Source organism: Pseudophryne corroboree, chromosome 6 (assembly GCF_028390025.1).
Source record: "Pseudophryne corroboree isolate aPseCor3 chromosome 6, aPseCor3.hap2, whole genome shotgun sequence".
In the NCBI taxonomy this organism is placed as follows: Eukaryota; Metazoa; Chordata; class Amphibia; order Anura; family Myobatrachidae; genus Pseudophryne; species Pseudophryne corroboree.
Genome location: NC_086449.1, coordinates 504,900,676 through 504,925,372, shown reverse-complemented (window position 1 = coordinate 504,925,372; position 24,697 = coordinate 504,900,676). Strand labels below are relative to the sequence as shown.

Here is a 24,697-nt window from a genome sequence, read left to right as displayed (position 1 = left end):
TGTGCAGTGCTGGGGTAGTGTGGTTGGATTCCCTGACTGAAAATATTGATACCCTGGATAGGGACAGTATTTTATTGACTCTAGAGCAATTAAAGGATGCGTTTCTTTATATGCGAGATGCTCAGAGGGATATTTGTACTCTAGCATCAAGAGTAAGTGCGATGTCCATATCTGCCAGAAGAAGTTTATGGACGCGACAGTGGTCAGGTGATGCGGATTCCAAAAGGCATATGGAAGTGTTGCCATATAAAGGAGAGGAATTATTTGGGGTCGGTCTATCGGATCTGGTGGCCACGGCAACTGCCGGCAAATCCACTTTTTTACCTCAGACCCCCTCCCAACAGAAAAAGACACCGTCTTTTCAGCCGCAGTCCTTTCGCTCCTATAAAAACAAGCGAGCAAAAGGACAGTCTTATCTGCCGCGAGGCAGAGGAAAGGGTAAGAGAGGGCAGCAAGCAGCCCCTGCCCAGGACCAGAAGCCCGCCACGGGTTCTACAAAGCCATCAGCATGACGCTGGGGCTTTACAAGCGGACTCAGGAGCGGTGGGGGGTCGACTAAAGATTTTCAGCAATCAGTGGGCTCGCTCACAGGTGGACCCGTGGATCCTGCAGATAGTATCTCAGGGTTACATGTTGGAGTTCGAAAGGTCTCCCCCTCGCCGGTTCCTAAAGTCTGCTTTACCAACGTCTCCCTCAGAAAGGACGACGGTATTGGAAGCCATTCACAAGCTGTATTCTCAGCAGGTGATAGTCAAGGTACCCCTCCTACAACAGGGAAAGGGGTATTATTCCACACTATTTGTGGTACCGAAGCCGGACGGTTCGGTAAGACCTATTCTAAATCTGAAATCCTTGAACCTGTACATACAGAAATTCAAGTTCAAGATGGAGTCACTCAGAGCAGTGATAGCGAATCTGGAAGAAGGGGACTTCATGGTGTCCCTGGACATAAAAGATGCTTATCTGCATGTCCCAATTTACCCCTCACACCAAGGGTATCTCAGGTTCGTGATACAAGACTGTCATTATCAGTTTCAAACGCTGCCGTTTGGTTTGTCCACGGCCCCTCGGGTCTTTACCAAGGTAATGACCGAAATGATGGTTCTTCTACGAAGAAAAGGCGTATTAATTATCCCTTACTTGGACGATCTCCTGATAAGGGCAAAGTCCAGAGAACAGCTGGAAGTCGGTGTAGCACTAACCCAAGTAGTGCTTCAGCAACACGGGTGGATTCTGAATCTTCCAAAATCTCAATTGACCCCGACAACACGTCTGCTGTTCCTGGGAATGATTCTGGACACGGTTCAGAAAAAGGTGTTTCTCCCGGAGGAGAAAGCAAGGGAGTTATCCGAACTGGTCAGGAACCTCCTAAAACCAGGAACTGTGTCAGTACATCAATGCACAAGAGTCCTGGGAAAGATGGTGGCTTCTTACGAAGCAATTCCATTCGGCAGATTCCATGCACGAACATTTCAGTGGGATCTGCTGGACAAATGGTCCGGATCGCATCTGCACATGCATCAGCGGATAACACTGTCACCAAGAACAAGGTTGTCTCTCCTGTGGTGGTTGCAGAGTGCCCATCTGTTAGAGGGCCGCAGGTTCGGCATACAGGACTGGGTCCTGGTGACTACGGATGCCAGCCTACGGGGCTGGGGAGCAGTCACACAGGGAAGAAACTTCCAGGGTGTATGGTCAGACCTGGAGACGTCTCTTCACATAAATATACTGGAGCTAAGAGCGATATACAATGCTCTAAGCTTGGCAAAACCGCTGCTTCAGGGCCAGCCGGTGTTGATCCAGTCGGACAACATCACGGCAGTCGCCCACGTAAACAGACAAGGCGGCACGAGAAGCAGAAGAGCAATGACAGAAGCTGCAAGGATTCTTCGCTGGGCGGAAAATCATGTCATAGCACTGTCAGCAGTGTTCATCCCGGGAGTGGACAACTGGGAAGCAGACTTCCTCAGCAGACACGACCTTCACCCGGGAGAGTGGGGACTTCATCCGGAAGTTTTCCATATGATTGTGAACCGTTGGGAAAAACCAAAGGTGGATATGATGGCGTCTCGCCTCAACAAAAAACTGGACAGATATTGCGCCAGGTCAAGAGACCCTCAGGCAATAGCTGTGGACGCTCTGGTAACACCATGGGTGTACCAGTCAGTGTATGTGTTTCCTCCTCTGCCTCTCATACCAAAGGTACTGAGAATTATTCGGAAAAGGGGAGTAAGAACAATACTAGTGGCTCCGGATTGGCCAAGAAGAACTTGGTATCCGGAACTTCAAGAGATGCTCACGGGGGATCCGTGGCCTCTACCTCTAAGAAGGGATCTGCTTCAGCAGGGACCTTGTATGTTCCAAGACTTACCGCGACTGCGTTTGACGGCATGGCGGTTGAACGCCGGATTCTAAAAGAAAAGGGCATTCCAGAGGAAGTTATTCCTACCTTGATTAAGGCTAGGAAGGAAGTGACCGCACAACATTATCACCGCATTTGGAGAAAATATGTTGCGTGGTGTGAAGCCAAGAAGGCCCCAACGGAAGAATTTCAATTGGGTCGATTCTTACATTTCCTGCAGGCAGGATTGTCTATGGGCCTCAAATTGGGGTCTATTAAAGTTCAAATTTCGGCCTTATCAATCTTCTTCCAGAAGGAATTGGCTTCAGTGCCTAAAGTACAAACTTTTGTCAAGGGTGTACTACATATACAGCCCCCGATTGTGCCCCCAGTGGCACCGTGGGATCTAAACGTAGTTTTGGATTTTCTCAAATCTCATTGGTTTGAGCCTCTCAAATCGGTAGATTTGAAGTATCTTACATGGAAAGTAACCATGCTACTGGCCCTGGCTTCAGCCAGGAGAGTTTCAGAGTTGGCGGCTTTATCGTACAAAAGCCCATATCTGATTTTCCATTCGGACAGGGCAGAACTGCGGACACGTCCTCATTTTCTCCCTAAGGTGGTTTCGGCTTTTCACTTGAACCAGCCTATTGTGGTGCCTGCGGCTACTAGCGACTTGGAGGACTCCAAGTTACTGGACGTTGTCAGAGCATTAAAAATATATATTTCAAGGACAGCTGGAGTCAGAAAATCTGACTCGTTGTTTATATTGTATGCACCCAACAAGATGGGTGCTCCTGCGTCTAAGCAGACGATTGCGCGTTGGATCTGTAGCACAATCCAACTTGCACATTCTGTGGCAGGCCTGCCACAGCCTAAATCTGTAAAGGCCCACTCCACAAGGAAGGTGGGCTCATCTTGGGCGGCTGCCCGAGGGGTCTCGGCATTACAACTTTGCCGAGCAGCTACGTGGTCAGGGGAGAACACGTTTGTAAAATTTTACAAATTTGATACTCTGGCTAAGGAGGACCTGGAGTTCTCTCATTCGGTGCTGCAGAGTCATCCGCACTCTCCCGCCCGTTTGGGAGCTTTGGTATAATCCCCATGGTCCTGACGGAGTCCCCAGCATCCACTAGGACGTTAGAGAAAATAAGAATTTACTTACCGATAATTCTATTTCTCATAGTCCGTAGTGGATGCTGGGCGCCCATCCCAAGTGCGGATTGTCTGCAATACTTGTACATAGTTATTGTTACAAAAATCGGGTTATTATTATTGTTGTGAGCCATCTTTTCAGAGGCTACTTCGTTTGTTATCATACTGTTAACTGGGTTCAGATCACAAGTTGTACAGTGTGATTGGTGTGGCTGGTATGAGTCTTACCCGGGATTCAAGATCCTTCCTTATTGTGTACGCTCGTCCGGGCACAGTACCTAACTGAGGCTTGGAGGAGGGTCATGGGGGGAGGAGCCAGTACACACCATGTGATCCTAAAAGCTTTCTTTAGATGTGCCCTGTCTCCTGCGGAGCCGCTATCCCCCATGGTCCTGACGGAGTCCCCAGCATCCACTACGGACTATGAGAAATAGAATTATCGGTAAGTAAATTCTTATTTTTTTTACTGTGGGGCCATTGTGTGGGGACCAGTGTGTTGTTTTTTTTACTGTGTGTACAGTGTGCATTTTAATTTAATTTTTTACTGTATTGCCCATTATTATGATTTGTTTTATTTTTTCCTGTGGGGGACAATGTTTTTTTTCCTATCAAGGCCAACATATTTTTTTTTCTGTGAGGTCAATGTGTGTGTTTTTGTTCTTGTGTTGGTCAATGTGTGGGGGTGCAGAATGTAAAACTGCAGTGTAAGGAATTTTTGTTCCTGTGAGGCCATGTTACTTATAGTGATGGCGCACTGTTTGCACAAGTGAACTATATTATCAAAAAATTGCACTGGGTATTGTCTCACTGTTAGTCCTTACTAATGAGTCTCTCAAGGATGGTTGGTATTTATTGATATACTGAGGGAGCATCCACTTAGGGCCTAATTCAGACCTGATCTCTGTGCTGCAAATTTGCAGAGGGCTGTGATCAGATAGTTTGCTGCCCAAGGAAAGTGAAAACCCACCCCGTGCAAGTGTGCGATGCATGTGTATGCCATGCAAAAACTTTGTCAGGCAGCGGACAGCTACAAATCTGTTCACAACTCACTTACCATCAAATGTTTTTTCCAGTCTGTGCAGTCTGTGTGTAGTCCAGGACTTACTCCTACAGTGCGATATAATCAGTCTGATCGGGCCCGGAGCTGATGTCACACACCCTCCATGAAAACGCTTTGGTGCACCTGTGTTTTTCCTGACAATCCCAGAAAACAGACAGTTACCACCTCCAAATGCCCGATTCCTGTCAATAACCTTGTGTATGCAACATTCTTTTTCTGTTAGGTGTCGTGCCTGCGCATTGTGGTGCATATGCATGTGCAGTCATACAATAATCGGCCGCTGGGCAAATACGCACAACATCGATCAGGTCTGAATCGGGCTCTTAGTCCAGAGACAATTCTTTCTGGTTACAAATACATTTAATGGCAATAGATTGAACTGTCATCATAGCTCAGACCTCAGACCTCTTGAGATAGTGAGGAACGAGATAGGGCACACCAAATCTATTGCCCTTGTAATCTACACTTTGCAGGTGCACCACCATAATTTATCAACTTCATGTGCCTTCCTGTCCTTTGTTTGTGATGTGTGGCTAGGATGGGGTCAGAAAATGAAATGGAACCGCCTACAGAACATTGAGAAAGGTAAAATTGCAGACTTGTAATATAGGGAACAGTCTCTCAAATAACCAACACCTATAATATTAAAATTGAAGAACCACTTAACTGGAACCAGGAACATCCCAACTAAAATCCTTTTTAGTAGCTGGAGAAGTATAATGAAAATTCCGTCCAGACCAAGGAAATTCAGGAGAGACACACAATGCTTATAGTGACATTGGGCCTGGGCCCTCATTCCGAGTTGTTCGCTCGCTAGCTGCTTTTAGCAGCCGTGCAAACGCTAAGCCGCCACCCTCTGGGAGTGTATCTTAGCTTAGCAGAAGTGCGAACGAAAGGATCACAGCGCGGCTACAGGAAAAAAGATTGTGCAGTTTCTGAGCAGCTCCAGACCTACTCCTACCTTGCGATCACTTTTTAGACTATTTAGTTCCTGTTTTGATGTCACGAACACGCCCTGCATTCGGCCAACCACGCCTGCGTTTCCCCTGGCACGCCTGCATTTGTATCTGACACGCCTGCGTTTTTCCACACACTCACTGAAAACGGTCAGTTACCTCCCGGAAACGCCCACTTCATGTCAATCACTCTGCGGCGAGCAGTGCGACTGAAAAGCGTTGCTAGACCTTGTGTGAAACTACTACGGCTGTTGTGAAAGTACATCGCGCGTGCGCATTGCGCCCCATACGCATGCGCAGAAGTGACATTTTTTTGCCTGATCGGTGCACTGCGAACGAAAGCAGCTAGCGATCAACACGGAATGACCACCCTGATTCAGAGGTGAGAGCAGTTGAGAGAAAGCATGTTTGGAGCAATAATCAGCAAACTGCATATGCACAGCCCAGAACAAATTCTTACTGCTAACTCATGAAAAACAGAATGCAACTGAGTATGCAATTTGGTGCGACATTGCAATTAGCATGGTTTTTGCCAAGAGGGTTCAGAGTGAAGACTGGAAGTGTGAAAGTCGAAATTGCATTTTACTCTCAGAATGCAATATTGCATTTATTAGCATGCATACGTACACATTTTTGCGTACTACGGTACTTTACGGATTACCGCATCTTACCCTTATTACGGTAGAACATGCAGTTGCTCATAAAAGTCATATTGTTACACAATATTCATACTCCAAACTTACACATAAAATATACATACTCATAAGATGATTTAATAACAGACTTTAGTATCTAGCAACATTAAGGTTAGATCAGGAGACTGAATTTCACATAGAATAGGTTTAGAAGCATGATATCACATCTTATTTTATATCATCATGTTCAGCTCTCCATTTGCTGCACCCCGGTATGTGCAGACAGAATATCGCATATTGCGGGCTCACGCTATTTGGAGAAATGTATTGTAGGTGAAATATTGTGCATTGTGAGGGGCGTGTAACTAGCCTGTTTGAATTATCTGTCCGGTGGGAGCCTGAGGGCATCAACAGTCACATTCCTGAAAACAATACCTTTGAATGGACCACCGAGTTACGAAAATGTTTACATCACGGACCAATAAGAACAGCGTGTTTATTATTGTATTGTGTGTGTTAGAAGCTACTGTATAAATACAGTTGCTTGGATCCATTCCAGTGATCTCCTATCGCAGAACTACAGATGGGTCCACGTTTATCTTGACCTATAATAGGATTAACTGAGACTGGCCAGTCGGACTTAATCCCCTGCTGTAATGACTTAATCCCCTGCTGTATTGATCTCTGTATTATATTACAGCTGAGAACAATAGATGAAGGGTTTATGCTAATAAATCATGTTGTGCCTAGGCGCAGAAAACTAGTCAAGATAACCGTGGACCCACCTGTATCACGGTTATCTGCTGATGACTGTTGCCTGGATCCAGGGTGGCGCTTGCGTATGTATATCGGCTGTAACATACTCTGACGGTGTGTATAATACTTTCTGTTTACCTGTATTCTGTATTTGTGTTATTTTACCTTTTCTGTTAGTATTAAATCTGTATGTGCACTGGACCACATTACAAACGTAAGGTATTCCTTAAGGTATTTATGTGTGCATAACCGCACGTAAGGTATGTGCCGCATATTTCTACACCAACCGTGTCCGCAACAGTATACTTGGCCTTGTTATTAATATGTTGGATTTCACAGTTGGGGGCTCTTGCCGGGCGCTTCGACCAAAAGGAGTGCACAAATCAAATGAACTCTGGTTTATCAGCAGAGGGTGGACGTCATTATAAAGGTAAAAAATATTTTTGTTTTATTTTAAAGTTAGCATCTGATGCTGAGAAACCGCATCTGTTTGTGTGCTCTGAAAAGGCGCTAGCGTGAATTCAAGGGTCGATAAAGAAATTAATTTTCTATATCGCGTATAAACATATGTATGTATGTGTATATATATATATATATATATATATATATATATATTTTAAACAGGACATATATTGTTGTATTGTTGTCATAAGTTGAATAAGTGCATATTGATAGAGTGGGTCTGTTTCAGTTTGGATTGTGTTTTAGCGGGAAGCTGTGTGAGCGTTTAATCACATAAGCATAGATAATAAGTATATATAGCAATCAGGCTCTGTGGTTACGGAGATTGATTTATACGCAGCTGTTTTGTTTGTAAAGAGTAAAATATATAGATTTTATGGCGGCTTTTAAGTTAAGAGCCATAAGTGAGTACGCTTTTGTGGTGCAGCCTGGGCCTCTGACACGTGGTTGTTGACTACGTAATCAGGCGCTCGGACATGCACAAGCATAATCACGCACGAGGTACACAAGGGAATAAGGGTTATTATTGTAAGCTTTATAGGGTAACACTCCAAACTGAAAATTATCATTTGATAATACGTTTAGCGAACTGTATGATACAGCCTCTGGGAAATGATTGCCAGTTTCTGGGAAGTGACTTTTCTGTACAGAAAAATCCAAATGTGCAAGTGTGGGCATTGAAAGTTAATGTATGATTGTTGAACCAGAGAGATATACAGCAAGTAACACTGGATTAGAGAAGTCCAGTGGCATATGGCTCGCTACCATATGTGATTATTGAGTTTTTTTGGAGCTCAGGGTATTTGGAAATCGCTCAAGGTGGTAGGGATGTAGCCTTGTGAAATAGTCTCTGTGATTGTAGAGCACACAGATAATAATTACCTTTGTGCCGTGCAGTTGCGTATAATAGCTTATCACATATTATACGCAAACGTGACTTGTGTAAAGGAAACAGGTCAAAAGAACTTGCAAAGGGTCGGGGGGTGAAGAGTCTGTACCATCCCTAATTCAAACAATACTTTTGCGAGTCTGAGACTTGTAGGAAATACGCTCGTTCTCTCAGCGTAGAGTACAGATCATATAGCTTCTACCTAGGAGGAGATAGATAATTGGAATGGGAGTGAAGAGTATACCATTCCTAATTCAGATCTATGTCCATATTCCTGGTTGTATGTGACCACGTTAGGAACCTCGCTGGATACATTTATCACTTGATTGCTGGTATGTGGTATAGCAGCTGAGAAGGAGTCGAGTGAGAGCTACTTGGAAAGTCTCTCACCTTCATTTCAAAGGAGGTGCATTTAGGGTTGCTAAAAGCCGCAATGGGGGCTAAGTGCACACGTGACATGACTGAGAAGGCAACTGGGGTTCAAGTTGCTGAGGGCCTGAAAGGGTCAGCTTGTTTTGTTATTCGTATGAAGTATGGTACATACACCGTGGCTTTGGTGATGATTGGGAACGTATGACTGACGAGTGTAAAACTTCATTTCCCAAGATTGGTAGTTTTGATCCTGAGGTATTGAATACGGTGAGAAGTAAAAATTTGCTTGATAAAATCACACAAACTGAGAGTAAGGCACAATGATTGTTTAAACCTATGGCAACAAGAGGGTGAAGCACAAAGGCAAAAAGTGTATGCAACAGCTGTGAATATGCACAAAGAGGTAACAGCAAGTGCACCACCACTGCCATATTTAGATGGCAACAGAGTTACAGACGGTATCAAAATGATTAAACTTAACCCTTGTAATCTTTACCCTATATTAAATAATCAAGGTGCCAGTTTGGAGGCAGAAGATGAACCCAGTGTGGTTGCAGCCCTCTCTCATGCCATCTGCCTTTTAGGTGGGCAGGGGCAGCAGAAAGGAGGGGCTGCCCCACAAACAGGGAAGGGCGATAGAAATAACCAAGCCAGTAAGTATGAGACTATCCATTCCACAGAGACAGTGATACCCACAATTGACACCATAAGCAGTGAGGTGGAGGGATTACACCCGGTCCGTACTTTAGCAATCCCTCATGGGAAAGCGGACAAAGAAGGGGTAACCCACAGGGTGCTTCTTTTAGTTATTACTTATGAGGTACTCATTTCTATGAAATAAGTAAACAAGATGAGGGCAGCTAGAAATGCCCTTTTGTAAAAAGCTCGGTATGTTTGTTTGAACATCTACAGACCCTTAATACGGGATGAGAAGAACTAAATGAATACTTCACAGACTTATAAGCTTTTTGTAGAACTAGGACATTCTCCGTTAGGTTTAAGAACCACAGGTAAAACTATTTCGGCAATGGGAGTAACAGGAGAAGTGCAACATTACCCTTTGGCAAAACCTGCAGAAGTTACGATTGGGCCTCTGCGTGCCAAACATTCTTTTCTCCTGGCAGCAGCGGCCCCGACTAACTTACTCAGCAGAGATTTGTTGTGTAAATTCAGATGTGTAATATATTGTACCCCTGATGATGTATTTTTAGATATCTCTGAATACCACGCTCAAGATGATACCCCTCAAAGACTAACGTTGCATTCCACTGTTCTAGACTCATGTCCATCACAGGTAGAGGAAATGATCTCACAGATACCGGGTTTCCTTTGGACCAAAGATGGACAAGACACTGCTAATAGCTAATGTAGACCCCATTAATGGTGGGAGGGGGTTATAGAATACAGTATCTTAGAGGAGTTAATAAAAGAGCCGATCCCCCATAGTGCTTAATGCAGTTGTCATTCTGTTGCAAATCTATACACTTTACTGCTATCAACTTCTGCTTTGTTTTTTATTTCCTATTTCCCTTCACCCCGACAGACAGTACCTCTTTGCCTTTTCTTACAGAGGGGTACAGTACACCTGGACCCGCCTTCCTCAAGGGTTCATTGACAGCCCAAGTATTTTCTCCCAGGCCTTGCATTCAGCCTAAAAATGGATCGATTCTAATTCAATATGTTGATGACATTGTTATGTTCTGATTCATTTGTGTCCTCTGTGGCTGATACTAAACAATTGTTGGTTCACCTTTCACAGACAGGACGCAAGGTTTCAAAAGATAAACTGCAGTTGTGTCAGACCAGATTGAAATACTTGGGACATTGGTGTCATTCCGAGTTGATCACATGTAGCAACTTTTTGCTGCTCGTGCGATTAACCTGGCGCCGCCTATGGGGGAGTGTATTTTATCATAGCAGGGCTGCGAACGCTTGTGCAGCCCTGCTATGCTAAAAAGTTTCACGTAAAACAAGACAAGCCCTAGACCTACTTACCATTTGCAACAGATCCAGAGATGCAGGTTCCGGATTTGACGTCAGACATCCGCCCTCAAAACGCCTGGACATGCCTGCGTTCGCTGGATCACTCCCATAAAATGGTCAGTCGACGCCCCGACATGCCGTCCTCCTGTCAATCTTCTTGCGGTCGCCAGGCAATGATGCATGTGCGCAATGCGCACACCGCGCATGCGCAGTTCTGACCCAATCACACCTCTGTGAAGAAGTGCAGCGTGCGATCGGGTCAGAATGACCCTCATTGTCTCACTCAAGTACTAAGACATTTGACCATTGACCGGATAAAGGCCATCCAGAACATGACACTGCCACAGATCCAGCAGCAAATTTGTACCTTTTTAGGAATGTGTGGATTCTGCCGAAATTGGATCCCAGGTTTCTCCGTTTTGGCATTTTCATTGCACGAGATGGTTTCATCAAACAAACCTGAACGGGTTTTTCTTACCGAGTCATCCGAACTGGCGTTTGAGAAACTCAAGGAGTGCTTGACAAAAGCCCCTGTGTTGGGAATGCCTAATTATGGGAAACCTTTTGACTTGTACGGTACTGAAACTGCTGGTGATGCCAGCCGACCTGTAGCATACTACAGTACACAATTGGACACTGTGACAAGGTCACTCCCTACTTGTTTACGAAGTGTGGCAGCAATGGCCCTATTGGTAAGTAAGAGTGAGGATGTGGTACTTGGACATGACTTGTCAGTTCATGCACCTCATGCAGTATCGGCCCTTCTAAATTCTGCCCAAACCAGGCATGTCTCATCCGCAAGGTTTACAAAGTGGGAGCTATCATTGATGGCTCCAGTAAACATCACCATAAAAAGGTGTAATTCTCTAAACCCTGCTACATTCTTACCTCATGTGCCTTGTAAGGCACAAAGAGTGGGGGATGAGGATGAGAATGCTGGTGAGAGAGGATTTGGCATGGACACTGAGAAGCATGATTGCATGAGGTACTTGAACCAGACCTTCATAGGGAGACCTGACATATGGGACAGCCCGAAAGAAAATGCAGATGTAACTTTCTATACAGACGGTAGTTGTCACAGACACACGGACTCAGAGGACTTGTGCACTAGATCAGCTATTGTAGATGAGGAAGGTATCATAGAGGCTGAGCCCCTTGTACCACCTCACTCAGCACAAGTGGGTGAATTGGTAGCACTGATAAGGGCATGTAAGTTGGCCGAGGGCAAGTCAGCCAATATATACATGGATTCTAGGTATGCTTATGATTTAGGGACTTATGGCACCTCAGAAATTTCATGACAGCGGCAGGCACACCAGTAGTGCATGCAACACAGATCAAGAAACTCTTGACTGCAATACAACGACCTGACAAAGTGGCTGTTATCAAGTGCAAGGCCCACACCTACAAAAAGACCCGGTGTCACTTGGTAACAACCGAGCAGACGAGGCTGCCAAGTGGGAAGCAAGCTCCACACAAGGGCCTAACAATACTGAGACACTCATGACTTTTCAAACATTGAACATATTAAACAAAATACTAAATTTGTGCTCCCCACAGGAAAAGGCGGTCTGGAAGACGAAGGGATATGGCAAAGAGTCCTCTGGACTCTGGAGAGATGGATAAGGTAAACCAGTAGCCCCCAGGGCATACAGTACCTCCCAAGCTGAGCTGAGGTGGCAAATGGTCAGACTCACCTGGGTAAGGAAGGTATGTGCAAATTGGTAAGAGCTTACTGGAGTGCACCAGGGTTCTCTTCTCGGGCGAGCAAGAAAGCAATGTCCTGTCTTACTTGCTTGAGAAAGAACATTGGTTAGACAATACCAACAGAGCCATCCCATATTCCTCCTGCAGACGGACCTTTCCAGGTAATACAAATTGACTTCATACAGTTACCACCCTGTAGGAATTTAAAATATGTATTGGTATGCACTGATGTATTTTCAAATTTGGTAGAGACATTTCCAGCTACCACTAACGCTGCTGTTTTCACTGCAAAGAAAATCATACAGGTTTGTTTGTAGATACGGTATCCCTAAGATTAGGAGCAAAGTGATGGCTGAAACTGGACAATTGTGGCCATAGACACTGCCAGTAGCGTTATATAGCGTCAGAACCACTCCCAGATCCCCTCTTAACTTATCACCCTTTGAAATCCTTTTTGGAAGACAACCGCATGTCGTGATAGATCCGCAGGATGATTTGAAATGCAACAACGAAGTGACTGTACAATACCTTATCAGAATGAACCAGCATTTGAGAAATCGGCAAAAGAACTTGAAACTGTTGATTCCTTATGTGCCAATTACTATCTGTCATGATCTTGAACCAGGAGACTGATTGTGATGATTCTTACACTCAGGTTGCCTAATAGACAGGTGGGAAGAACCGTACCAAGTTTTGTCGACAAGTACGACTTCATTGAAGGTAGCCGAGAGAGAGACTTGGGTCCACTCTTCCCATTGCAAGAAAATCGCTAATCCGCAAGAAACTCGTAAAGAGGGTGAGACTGCAGAAATATCACTCGAGAAACTGTTCCGTGAAGACTGAAAGGCAGCACTATTGGACACTACCTGAGCATATCAAAGAAACACTAAAAGGCCAGTTGCACTAAGATGGATTTACTACTATGAATTTGATAGTCATCCTTTGAGCGATTACCATTCATTAGACTAAAAGTCGGTGTCTTGGTCCTGGAACTTTTGGTCGCATGGATGTCTAGAAGGGAAGGAGTTTGTTTACCATTTGCATAAACTTGGAGGCAGATGCCTGCCAATACACACTGCTTTGTTTGATTTTGAGTGTGTTTCAATCCCCAAGTTTCCAGAAAGCTAGTGCTTTGTCCCTCCAGTTTGGATAGCTGTGTCATCAGATTTATTTCCAGACATCAGTTTTATTTCCAGAGCCTTCCGGAGAGATCTTGTACTGTATATGGGTATGTATGATGTCAGTACTCCATGACATCATGCTTCAACCTCTGCAACTGTACATCTGAAAATATTTGTGAGCACATGTACTCAGTACTCTTTGCTTGTGCAAGTATTAGTTATGGGCCTAATTCAGAGTTGATTGCAGCAGCAAATTTGTTAGCAATTGGGCAAAACCATGTACACTGCAGGTGGGGGGCAGATATAACATGTGCAGAGAGCATTAGATTTGGGTGGGGTGTGTTCAAACTGAAATCTAAATTGCAGTGTAAAAATAAATCAGCCAGTATTTACCCTGCACAGAAACAAAATAACCCACCCAAATCTAACGCTCTCTGCAAATGTTACATCTGCCACACCTGCAGTGCACATGGGGGGTAATTCCAAGTTCATCGCAGCAGGAAATTTTTTAGCAGTTGGGCAAAACCATGTGTACTGCAGGGGAGGCAGATATAACGTGCAGAAAGAGTTAGATTTGGGTGGGTTATTTTATTTCTGTGCAGGGTAAATACTGGCTGCTTTATTTTTACACTGCAAATTAGATTGCAGATTGAACACACCACACCCAAATCTAACTCTCTCTGCACATGTTATATCTGCCCCCCCTGCAGTGCACATGGTATTGCCCAGTTGCTGACAGAATTCCTGCTGCGATCAACTTGGAATTACCCCCATGGTTTTTCTCAACTGCTAACAAATTTGCTGCTGCGATTAACTCTGATTTACCCCCTATGTGCACTAGCTGTGAGAAATCCCTTTTCGTAATTTTGTTACAAAGTATTGCCCGGCTTGACCACCCTGTTTTCTCCAGTCCTTTGCCTTAAGTAGTGATCCTGATTACCGATGGCAGCTCCAGAGGTGGGGAGCCACACCTGCTGCCCTCCTACACAGTTCCATGCATCTCTAGCTGGAACTAACTGGCAGTTGGAGTGGCTCCCCTATTTTGGACTGTGCTGCAGCCCCACCTCTGGAGTCGGCACTTCCCAGCCATGGATCCTGATCATGGATTGTAACTTTGATTTTGCTACTTTTTCCAGTTGCTTACTTTGGTTATCTGATTATTCTTCCATTTAGATCTAAATATTTTATGGTCATCAGATAAAATACAGTTTCCAAGCTTAGGTTGGTAATTATAGCCTTTACCTTTGTCTGGCAGATCCTACTTCTGTATGTAATAATCAGTCTTCTAATATCATGATCACACTTGTATACTAAAGTAGCTTTTTTCATATGGGAAACACAGTCAAGCTCCATTGTAGTGACTAAAGAATACAGAAAAAATCAATTTTAATTACAAATAAACATAGCAAAATGCCCCTGTAGTTATTTATGTATATAGCAGAGCTACATTTCAAACAATGTAAAATCTTCCAGTGCTGTTGGTGAAAAATAAGAGTTATGGTAAATGCTTACTGTACCATTGTTAACTCTTTTTCTTTGAGGTCCATGGGATCCACAGGGTGAACAATGGGTATGAATGGTGGAGTCCAGGATTGACACTGAATAGCAAAGCTTTTGGATCCTCCCAGGAAACAGTGTGGTCAGTGTCCCCTCATACCCTGCCCCCAGCCTCAGGCACTTCAGTTAGATAACAAGCTCAAAGCAGGAGCGGGAGTGGAGAGAAGGAACAATGGTACACACAGGAAACACACTCTCAGTCACTAGTAGGAGAAGGGAACTGGTGACCAAGAAGAGAAACCCATTGAAGCTAGGTGCATCAGGGTGGGCACACTGTGAATCCTATGGACCTAGGAGAAAAAAGTTATTAAAGGTAAGATTTTGCCATAACTCTTTTCTTCTTCTTCATGGTCTCCAGAGGGTTAATGATGCGATGTCCCATGGTCTCCACAGGGTTAATGACGGGATGTCCCAAAACAGTTATAATAGGGAGGACACGCTCCTAAGCTGAAAGAAGGACATTGTGGCCAAAGGATGCATCCTGAGAAGCAAATGTGTCAAAGGCATAGAACCCAAGAAATGTGTGAGCAGAAGACCACATAGCAGCCTTGCATAGTTGTTCATCAGATGCGCCACAACGGGCTGCCCATGAAGGACCCACAGAGTGAGTAGAATGAGCAGAGACTGTACTACGAACTGGAAGATCAGCCTTCATGTAAGCCTGTGAGATGGTCATACCATGCCAATGTGCCAATGTTTGTATATTAGCCGGCCAGCACCACTTGTGGAAACCATAGAGAATGAACAAGTGATCCATCTGTCTAGTGGAACAAATACGTGCCACATATATTTTCCGAGCATGGACCACATCCAGTGAAACTTCCTCTTGTGACAGATCCGGTCCTTGGAAGGCCAGTACCAAAATTGGCTCATTTACTGTATATGAAACTTGTAGACCACCTTAGGTAGATATCCCTGTTTGGTCCTGATGTAAAATCAAAAAGGGGAGCTAAAGAAGAATGCCCCCAGGTTAGAAACTCTACTGGCTGAAGCAACAGTCAAGAGGAAGATAATTTTTGCCATCAACTATTTGAGGTCAACTGTATCTGACGGTTCAAAGAGTGGGAGTTGTAAGGTCTGAAGGCTAGATCCCAAGTAGACACTGGAGGCATAAAGGGAGGTTGGATTCAAAGTACTCCCTGCATGAATTCACGGACATCTAGTACTGGAGCCAGTTTTCTTTGAAACCAAACTGACAGGGCAGAAACCTGCACCTTCAGAGGCAGCCCAGGTGTAGGCCCAAGGTGAGGCCTGCCTGCAGAAAGGCTAGGAGACTAGTAACCTTAAAAATCAGAGGATCATAGTGACGATGAACACACCACTGAAAGTAAGAGTGCAGATCCTGTAATAAATGTGAGCTGATGCTGGCTTATGAGTACTCAGTAGGGTTTGAATGACTGCCTCAGAAAACCATTGATCCCTTAGGAGGGATGACTCAAGAGCCATACCCTCAAAGACAAGCAAGATAGGTCTGGGTGAAGACAAAGCCCTTGAGATAAAAGATCTGATCAAAGAGGAAGCAAGAGGTGCTCATCTATAGAGAGAAACTGGAGAACTATGAACCAATGGTGCCTGGCTCATACCAAAGCCACTACAATGATCTTGCCACCTTCTTCTTGGAATTTGCATAGTGCTATGGGAAGAAGAGATACTGGAGGGAAGGGATAGGCCAGGCGAAAGTTCCATGGAACTGTAAGAGTGTCCATGAAGGCTGCATCTGGATCTCATGTCCTGGCCCCATACACAGGTACTTTGTGATTATGTCTGGAGGCCATGAAGTCTGCTAGAGTGGAAGGTGTCCGGGTGTAGAGACCATTTGCCTGTGTGCACATCCTGGAGACTGAGGAAGTCTGCTTCCCAGTAGAGGACTACTGGAATGAAGATCACCGAGATGGCAGGAAGATGAATCTCTGCCCAGGCAAGAATCTAGGTTACTTCCTGCATGGCTGTGGCACTGCAAGTGCCCCCTTGCCAATTGATATAAGCCACAGTAGAGGCGTTGTCTGACTGTATTTGCACAGGAGAAGCCTAAAGAATGTCCTGGGCCATTTGAAGAGCCCAGTAAACTGCTCAGAGTTCTAGGTCATTGATCAGAAGAACTGACTCTGCTGTGGACCATCACCCCATAAATGAGTGACTGCCCGTAACCACACCAAATCCACAGAGAATGGCATCTGTTGTGAGAAGCACTTAATGAGGAATCCAAAATGGGCGACCCATGTCCACCAGGTGAGGGACACTTGGACTTCCTGAGACATAACCATTTTCTGAGACTTAATATGCTGGTGGATCCCATTCCATCTGTCCAGCATGGAGATGCCTGGAGTAGAATTGTCCCTATTCCACCATGTCGAAGGTGGATACCATGGAGCTTAGAGTCTGCATCACTGAGTGGGATAGCAGCCTGCGACTGTGATGCATGTTGCAGATGCATAACTGTAGTGATGTAATCTTATTTGGAGGAAGAAAGATGCACTATACCTGAGCATCCAGCAAAGTCCCTAGATGGGGCATCCGCTAAGACGAATAAGAGAGAACTTGGCCCAGTTGATAAGCCAGATGTGACTGCAGAAATGAGATTGTCACATGAAGATGATGGTTGAGGTCCTCTGGAGAGTGTGCTAGGAGCAGAAGGTCATCAAGGTAAAGAGTATACGTATTCCCTGTTTTCGCATATGGGTTGGCATAACTGCCATGACTTTGGTAAAAACCCTGGGTGCTGTGGAAAGACCAAACTGTAAAGCCAGGAATTGGAAATGCTGATGGAGAACAGCAAATCAGAGATACTGTTGATGATAGGGTGCTATAGGCACATGCAGGTATGCATTCTGTATATCCAGGGAAACCATAAAATCCCCAGGTTGCGTAGCCAGGACTATAAAACAAAGTGTTTCCATTCAAAACTTGGGTACTCTGAGGTACTTGTTTAGGAATTTCAGATTGCGTATGGGACGGTAAGACCCATTGGGCTTCTGAACCAGAAAGAGAGTAGAATAGAATCCCTGGCCCTGCTGGGACATGTAAACAGGAATAATTACCCCCTAATGCAGTAAGGATTTAATTACTGACTTCAGTGCCTTGGCCTTGGTAAGGTCTGCTGGAAGACCAGTGGGTAAGTATTGTCTGGGGGGATGCTTCAGGAAGGAGATAGCGTACCCCTGAGAGACCACTTCTTGGACCCAGGCATCTGTTGTGATCTGATGCCATGTGTGGGTGAACTGAAGAAGTTGGATGTCGAGTTGCCCAGGTCTGTTTAGGCTTAGACTTCGAGCCCTTTGTGGGGATAGACTGTCTAGGGAAAGATTGACCATTTGCCTTACTCTGGGCATGGAAGGACCAAATGGACAAAGTCCAAGGCTGCGTAGAGGAAGCTGAAGGCAGGCACGCTGTTTTGGAAGTTGCCAGATTGTTGACAATTTTGTCTAATTCTTGTCCAAAAAGAAATTTGCCTGTGTACGTGAGTGCTTCTAAGGCTTTGTTAGCATCAGAATCAGCTTTCCAGGAAAGCAGCCAAACAATGCGATGTCTTCCCACAGAAGCAGACAAAGTTTTAAAGGATAAGAGAGCAATATCCAAAACAGCCTCTCCAATGTAATATGCAGCATCTCTGATGTTGACTGACAATGTCACCTGTTCCGTTGTCACATCAGATTGAAAACTTTTATCAAGTGCCTCAGTCCAGCTTTCAATCACTTTAGCTATCCAGGCTGTAGCCGTTGCAGGTCTGGCTATGGCACTTGTAAGTAAATATACAGAATTAAGATACACGTTCAATTGTCTATACAGCAGGTCCTTAATGGAGGATGCAGTAGGTATCGGAAGAAGAGAACTTCTAATTAAACGTGTCACATGGGCATCCACTGTAGGTGGATTTTCCCGTTTGGAATAATCAGTCTTTGGCAATGGATAAAAGGAGCTCAGCCTTTTAGAAACCCTAATTTTCTTTATAGGAGTTTTCTAATCCTCATCCATAGATTCAAAGAAATTATCAGAGTTTGGAAACTCAGCAATACTACCTTCTGTCATTTGTACTTGATCTTTAGTTTTAGGGACCGGTTCAGTATCTTCTAGTTGTAGAGAGAATTTGACCGCCCTGATAAAAGCACCCACATTAATTTTTGTCTTCACTTCATCCTCTCCCGAGGGAGAGTCTGCATCAGAACCCTCAGCCTGATCTACTGCCGTAGAAGACTTCTGAGTCAGAAAGTTTTGTGGACTCTGAAGATGGCACAGTATGTTTAATGGCTGTAGGTGCTGGAGTAGGCATTGCTACCTGGTCCTGTAACATATTCTGAAATGAAGTAGATGAAGCAGCCAGACTCAGCACTGAGTTTGAAAATATAATAATCAGGCTGTAATGTCTATGGTAAGCCCTGTAATAGCTGTAATGTTTGTAGTAATCCCTGTAATGGCTATGGTAAGCCTATAGGGGGTGCTGCAACTGGGGTAGCCCTCTGTTCCACAAATTTAGTCAGCATGTCAGAAAAAGCAGCCCATGGGGGCTCTTGTGCTGGAGCTGGGATTGCTGAAGGACGCGGGGTGCATAGCAAGTAATGCACTGGCCATCCTGCAATAAATCCTAAGGTAAAACTTCTGTGTTACATGTTTTACTTGACACTAAAGTGGGTGTCCCAGCTTGTTTTGCTCCCTTGGCTCTGTTAGACATAACTGCCATGTTTGTAGACACACAATATGGAAATGTGCAGCATGTAACTTGTGTAAAAAAATGTGACAGTGACCCTACAGAAATACAACAATTTGTAATGTGTGGTAAATTAGCCCCTATACACACCAGTATTCAAGGGTTAATGAAAGTGCGAGAGAAGTACATACAGCAGCACTAGCATAAGTCCCATACAATGCAGAAATAACAATTTAACTGCAGTGGGCATGTATATCAACTACTCAGCTTTTATGAGAAAGCTGGTAGGATGCAGCACTCTGTATACCCTGACTCCAAGTGAGAGGTATACAGGGAGACCAGACCCCAGCATTCCTAGAAACCTGCAGAGCTGTAATGGCTGACAAACAGAAAGATGTACACAGCGTTTTGACACATATATGTTTTAAAGTGCTGTGTATACCTTTCTGTTTGTTTGACAATATATTTGAAGGGACTGACTACGCCTTTTTCATCACAGCTGCTAGGAGAAACCACCAATCACAGCGCCTGATTATATACCTTGTATATATCTTCTTCTGCCAGAGCTGTAATGGCTGCCTAATGTCTCTAAGACGAAGGAGGGTGTGAGAGGAGCAGTTCAGGGTGGGAAAACCTTAGTTGGAATGGTGCCCTGAGCTGGGGGTGGGGCCACTGGTGAAGCGCTGGCCTCCCCTTGCTGAATGTCAACCACCGGTACCCTGGCCTGACAAAAAGATACCAAGCACTAGCATGTATCAACCTGCTGGTCTAGTGAAACCCTCAAGTATACTTAAGGAATTGGGGCCACCTCAGCACCACCGGTCTGTCTCCTGGACCGGCGGTATCAGACTGCAGAGTGCGGATCCTGTAAGCGGGAATCCACCCTACATTATCCCCATGTGTCCGGGTGTCCCCTGCGGCCTCTGCTAGTGAAGGTATGTGGGGGGACCCTGTCGAAATCACCTAGCCAGAGCTGGTGTTGTGGCATCAGTGGGGTGGTGGAGAAGCAGCGCTGGTGTCTCATGGACTGCCTAGCGCTGTCTGTTAATAGAAGTAGTGAAAAAATAAATAAAGTGAAAAGTGAAAAATTCAAAGCTTGGGCTGCTACTGCAGTCCCACTGTTCAATGGTGACCAGCTCCTGCTGGCACCAAAAAAACCTGAAGTGCCTGAGGCTGGGGGTGGGGTATGAGGAAAGATGGACTCCATTGCATCCTGGGAGGATCTGAAAGCTTTGCTGTTTGGTGCCAAGTCTGGTCTCCACCATTCATACCCATCATTAACCCTGTGGAAACCATGGATCATGAAGAAGAAATCTTTCTTTCTGGTTACCATTTGAAGAACTTTATGAACCACTGGCTAATCAATAAATGCAGAGCAGGAGACATAGTTGTCATCTGAAGTCAAGGGATTTTAAGGAAAAAATACCCCACCCCAAACCAACTGTAACTGTCTCTGCACATGTTATATCTGCCCAACCTGCAGTGCACATGGTTTTGCCCATTAGAGAAAAAGTTTGCTTCTGCGATCAAGTCTGAATTAGGCCCATAGTTCAAATCACTATAAATATCATGGTATATTGTGCTATTATTTATTATTTTTTATTTAAAAAAATAAAAAAATTATTTAATATGTCATTTTTTCCCCTAAAACTTAATTTTTTTTTGAGTATGTTAACATCTAGCAAAGCCATCAAAACCTAGGTGACGTACTGTAACTTTTCTTCTTTTAAACTACTTTATATTTAATACTGTAAATACAATTTAATTTTTCCTTCTCAGTTCAGCTTGCAAACTTTCTCGTATTTCTTTCTTATTTTTCTAGCACACTCTGGTACAGTACAGCCCACATGTCTATTTTAATTGCTGTAGAAGTGACAACTGCCAAGCTTCTGTTCAGAAACAAATTATAGCATCTCTCAGATCTGCCCATCCCATCCCCAATCAACTCATGCCATACTCATCTTAGGTGTCGTCACAATTCATTTACAGTGACTAAGACCCAGAGCTATCACATGAGCAGGACTGCTGGCAGGAAGGCGAGTGGCATTTTTTTAATTTGTAATTTTTGGACACTTGACAAAGGCTCTTATAGAAATGAAGCATTTATTATTATTTCTCTAAATATAATCTTCTTACTGCATCATTTACTTTTGTTTGCAATTCAGTCCCAAAGAGCATGTCATCTGGAAATATAAACTTGGAAAACATGTGATGGATAACCAAGCCCTCTAACATGACCCATTTCATCTGGTACACAATGCTTTACTCTGGAACTTCCCACATCATTTATTATTGCAGCTACCTGAGCTGAATTAATTATTGATCTTTTAGAAGAATAAACATCTTGCACATAGATTCATTCATTCAGACCAGATAACTATGCTGGTAAATGTGTTGGGAACATTTTGGCGAATCCATCAATAAATCTATCTATCTATCTATCTATCTATCTATCTATCTATCTATCTATCTATCTATCTATCTATCTATCTATCTATCTATCTATCTATCTATCTTTATCCAGCTGCAACACAAATCATCTTTCAATACTTTATAGGAAAGTTATGAAGAGGAAACGCATCATTTGTTAAAAATAAATAAAATAAGATTACTAATTGAAAAACAAAAAAAATTATGAGACTTCTGAAAGCATTCATAGCCTAGACCAGGAATGGGGAACCTTCGGCCCCCCAGCTGTTGTTGAACTATACAACCCAGCATGCCCTGCAACAGTTTTAGCATGGCCAAATAGCAAAACTGTAGCAAGGCATGCTGGTATGTGTAGTTCAACAACAGCTGGAGGGCCAAAGGTTCCCCATCCCTGGCCTAGACCATTAGGGATAATTTCAAGGGGGCATAATGTGTGAGGTCACAAATAAAAAGCTGCTACCAGCACTGGGCTATTTACATTATGACAGGTTAATCTATATCATGGGATCTGCTTATTATAACAAATCACAGCCATAGCCTGCTTAACCCTTGTCAGCTGGTGATGGATTTATGAATTGACATAAAGATAGATAAGCCAGGATTTTATTTTATTTTTTTGCGGCCACTAATGGTCTATGTAAGTCTTGGCAGCTGTAATCAGCTTTGTTATGGAGGCTCTAGTAGCGTCTAACTACAAATACCAGTATATATACACTTGCCTGAAATAGGAAACTAGCAATTGTAGAATTACTAGCATAAGCATGTCCTGGTGTTTATTGCAAAAAACAGGAAAAGCATTTTATTGGAAAAAAAAAATAACCAAAAACAACATCTCCCAGACAGGCATAATTTCCAGAGGTAATGGAAGCACTGGCCCCCGGATGCCAGGCGTGGAGGAAGAATGGTAAGCAGGAGGAGTTTATGAGAAAAAGACAGAAGACTCTTTGTGGGGCACGCTTGCGGTAATAGAAAAATATAAAGCTATTGTGAGAGTTAAAATAAACTGGTTATTCTAGAAAGATAAAAACATACATTTTATTAATACTGTCTCTTGGGAAGAGAAGGTGTTTTGTTTATGTATCTATTTACCCCTCTTATGCTTATGGACTCTCACTAGTATGTCATATGATGGTAAACACTTTGCTGCTGATGAAACGGACACTACGAAGCACGTGCCGGCTTCCACGCTGAGTGTGGGCGCTACTAGTGCACTCTCTGTTTACACAAGTTGATAAATATATTAACTCATTGTATGACATTGTGCACCTTGTCTCCGCCCTTTTAAGGACAGTGTGGCATGCTATTACATTGTGTGGGACAACCCTATACAATACAGGATTGATCATGCTCACATCAATATCAGCTGCATGAACACAGTAATACCCTTTTCAGACTGCCAGCTATGAACCCGGGTTATTGACACATGAGTGCGCATAACCTGTGTTGATGTGCGGTCTGAAAGGTGCCAGGGTTGAAATACCGTGTTGCGTGACCTGGTATTCCAACTCGGGTAGCGAGCAGGGATGAACACGTGTTCAACCCGGCTCCCTGTTCAGTGTGAATGAGAGCCCGGTTGATGCGACCTGTTTCCCGTTCACTGTGTGTGTACGGGTTGCGCTTGGAGATCATGTGATCTCCAAGCGCCGCTCCCGATGCGTCACCGCTGATGTCACCAACCCGGAAATATGCCAGGTTGCTTACAGCGGCAGCAGGGTGCCTTAGGCTGGTCGCACCCTGGGAGTTCCCATGTCATGCTCCCAGGTGTGACCCGCCTCAGGCGGTCTGAAAAGGGTTTAAATTGAATGTCCTATATGGAATTTTGTCACAGTAGATGTCTGATTATGATATGCTGAGATATAACTGCAGTTATATAATACAGCAATAGGATAGCTCATATAAACATCTATCCCCCAGAATTGGTCATATTGTAACAATACCCTAGAAATGGACACATTATTACAACACAGTGTCATCACACTGGACTCTGATACAATATATCATGCGGAACAGAAACACCAATGTATGACATTAAGGGACACTCATAGAAGCACAATGAGAAACTTTCATCTCATAAAATGAGACAAATATATATATGCCCTATTTTTTTCTCTGGTATTTCAGTCTGTTCAACTCATCAGACTGTATCATACATTTTCTATACACCTACTGTACCAGTGATAGTGACGCTGAACCTATGGTTTTTTTTTTTATTGCTATCTGACTGGCTTATTAGCACCGCACCCAAAATTTAGGGGTGCAATTACCATACCTTACATTAAAAGTTATTGTAATTATACACAGGGGCGTCAGAACATGTATAGGTTGGGTGGGCAAGTTACATTTTCTATTTGACGTCCCTGGGGGTGGAGCCACCAGGGAGGAGGAGGCAATACTATGGCAACGAAAAGGAGGCAGCACCACGGTGGGGAGGAGGCCGCACCATGTAGATGGTGACCGGGAGTCCCACTGACGGAGGTGCTGCGATGGGGGAAGGAGGAGCCTGGGACTGCAGTATTGCACCAGCAAGCACCTTTGTGTAGGTTAGGCTGGCCCCCGGGACCTCCGGGGAACAGTGGGGGTATGGAAAAGTGAAGGCGGTAACTATGCTCTGGAAAAGGGGCCTGGCCACTC

The 24,697-nt window shown here is 44.2% G+C and overlaps 1 long non-coding RNA gene across 2 annotated transcripts in view; it reads left to right on the top strand.

The window, feature by feature from the left end:
* LOC134935396 (uncharacterized) overlaps positions 1–22,079 on the top strand; it is a 190,458-nt gene extending 168,379 nt beyond the window's left edge. For both annotated transcript variants that reach the window (XR_010180111.1, XR_010180112.1), the window contains exon 3: positions 21,459–22,079. This is a non-coding gene — a long non-coding RNA (uncharacterized LOC134935396). The remainder of the gene's footprint in view (positions 1–21,458) is intronic.
* Positions 22,080–24,697: the final 2,618 nt, after the last annotated feature.